Source organism: Arachis ipaensis, chromosome B01, assembly GCF_000816755.2.
Source record: "Arachis ipaensis cultivar K30076 chromosome B01, Araip1.1, whole genome shotgun sequence".
Taxonomy (NCBI): domain Eukaryota; kingdom Viridiplantae; phylum Streptophyta; class Magnoliopsida; order Fabales; family Fabaceae; genus Arachis; species Arachis ipaensis.
Window position 1 is genome coordinate 91,608,608 of NC_029785.2, and position 2,829 is coordinate 91,611,436.

The window sequence follows — 2,829 nt, forward strand, 5'->3', positions numbered from 1 at the left end:
TCTTCCATCATTGGCAAGGTGAACGCCAACCTCACATTTTTCGGACTAAAATCTAAGTATTTCCCCCGAACCATGGTGAGATAATTCTTTGGGTTCGGGTTCTTACTTCGATCATGGTTCCTAGTGATCCATGCATTAGCATAGAACTCTTGAACCATTAGAATTCCGACTTGTTGGATGGGGTTTGTTAGAACTTCCCAACCTCTTCTTTGGATCTCATGTCAGATCTTTGGATACTCATTTTTCTTGAGTTTGAAAGGGACATCGGGGATCACCTTCTTCTTGGCCACAACGTCATAGAAGTGGTCTTTATGGGCTTTGGAGATGAATCTTTCCATCTCCCATGACTCGGAGGTGGAAGCTTTTGTCTTTCCTTTCCCTTTTCGAGAGGATTCTCCGGTCTTAGGTGCCATCAATGGTAATGGAAAAATAAAAAGCTTATGCTTTTACCACACCAAACTTAGAATATTGCTCGCCTTCGAGCAAGAGAAGAAAGAAAAGAAGAAGAAGAAGAAGGTATGGAAGAGAGGGAGAGAGGGTTGTGTTTCGGCCAAGAAGGGGATGAGAGGGTTGTGTTATGTGAGAATGAAGAAGAATGGAGAGGTTTATATAGTGGAGGGAGAGGGGTTAAGGTTCGGCCATATGGGGTGGGTTTGGGTGGGAAAATGATTTTGAATTTTGAAGGTAGGTGGGGTTTATGAGGTAGGTTTATGGGGAAGAGTGGATGGATGTGAGTGGTGAATGGGTTTTGGAGAAAGGTGTTTATTGGGAAGAGAGGATGAATGAGAAGAGGGGAGAGTATGAGTGGAGGTAGGTGGGGATCCTGTGGGGTCCACAGATGCTGAGATGATCCTGTGGGGTCCACAGATCCTGAGGTGTCAAGAATTTACATTCCTGCACCATTGAGGCATGTAAAATGCCTTTGCATGCAATTCTGGCATTTAAACGCTGAATTGATGCTTGTTCTGGGCGTTCAACGCCCAGATGCAGCATGTTTCTGGCGTTCAGCGCCAGCTTTCCGCAGTGTGCATTCCTGTTGTCTGAACGCCAGGATGCTGCTTGTTTCTAGCGTTCAACGCCAGATCCATGCTCTGTTCTGGTGTTGAACGCCAGCCAGATGCTCCTTACTGGCGTTTAAACGCCAGTAAGCTCTTCCTCCAGGGTGTGATTTTTCTTCTGCTGTTTTTGATTCTGTTTTTAATTTTTCTATTTATTTTGTGACTCCACATGATTATGAACCTAATAAAACATGAAAGAACAATAAGAATAAAAATAAAATTAGATAAATAAAAATTGGATTGCCTCCCAACAAGCGCTTCTTTAATGTCAATAGCTTGACAGTGAGCTCTCATGGAGCCTCACAGATGTTCAGAGCATTGTTGAGACTTCCCAACACCAAACTTAGAGTTTGGATATGGAAGTTCAACACCAAACTTAGAGTTTGACTGTGGGGGCTCTAATTGACTCTACAGTGAGAGAAGCTTTTCATGCTTCCTCTCCATGGTTACAAAGAGAGATCCTTGAGTTTTAAACACAAGGTTGTCCTCATTTAGTTGAAGGATCAATTCTCCTCTGTCCACATCAATCACAGCTCTTGCTGTGGCTAAGAAGGGTCTTCCAAGGATGAAGGATTCATCCTCATCCTTTCCAGTGTCTAGGATTATGAAATCAGCAGGGATGTAAAGGCCTTCAACCTTTACTAGCATGTCCTCTACTTGTCCATAAGCCTCTTTTCTTGAATTGTCTGCCATCTCTAATGAGATTCTAGCAGCTTGCACCTCAAAGATTCCCAGTTTCTCCATTACAGAGAGTGGCATGAGGTTTATTCCTGACCCCAGGTCACATAGAGCCTTCTCAAAGGTCATGGTGTCTATGGTACAAGGTATTAGGAACTTTCCAAGATCCTGTTTCTTCTGAGGCAATGTCAGTTGATCCAGATCACTCAGTTCATTGATGAGCAAGGGAGGTTCATCTTCCCAAGTCTCATTACCAAATAGTTTGGCATTCAGCTTCATGATTGCACCAAGGTACTTGGCAACTTGCTCTTCAGTAACAACCTCATTCTCTTCAGAAGAAGAATACTCATCAGAGCTCATGAAGGGCATAAGGAGGTTCAATGGAATCTCTATGGTCTCTAGATGAGCCTCAGATTCCTTTGGTTCCTCAGAGGGAAACTCTTTGTTAATCACTGGACGTCCCAAGAGGTCTTCCTCACTGGGATTCACGTCCTCTTCCTCTCTTGTAGGTTCGGCCATGATGGTCAATTCAATGGCCTTGCACTCTCCTTTTGGGTTTTCTTCTGTATTGCTTGGGAGAGTACTAGGAGGAGTTTCAGTGACCCTTTTACTCAGCTGGCCCACTTGTGCCTCCAAATTTCTAATGATTGACCTTGTTTCATTCATGAAACTCAGAGTGGCCTTAGATAGATCAGAGACTAAATTTGCTAAGCTAGATGGATTCTGCTCAGAATTCTCTGTCTGTTGCTGAGTGGATGATGGAAAAGGTTTACTATTGTTAAACCTGTTTCTTCCACCAATATTAAAGCCTTGTTGAGGCTTTTGTTGATCCTTCCATGAGAAATTTGGGTGATTTCTCCATGAGGGGTTATAGGTGTTCCCATAGAGTTCACCCATGTAATTCACCTCTGATATTGCAGGGTTCTCAGGATCATAAGCTTCTTCTTCAGAAGATGCCTCTTGAGTACTGTTGGATGCAGCTTGCATTCCATTTAGACTCTGAGAAATCATATTGACTTGCTGAGTCAATATTTTATTCTGAGCCAATATGGCATTCAGAGTATCAATTTCAAGAACTCCCTTCTTCTGAGGC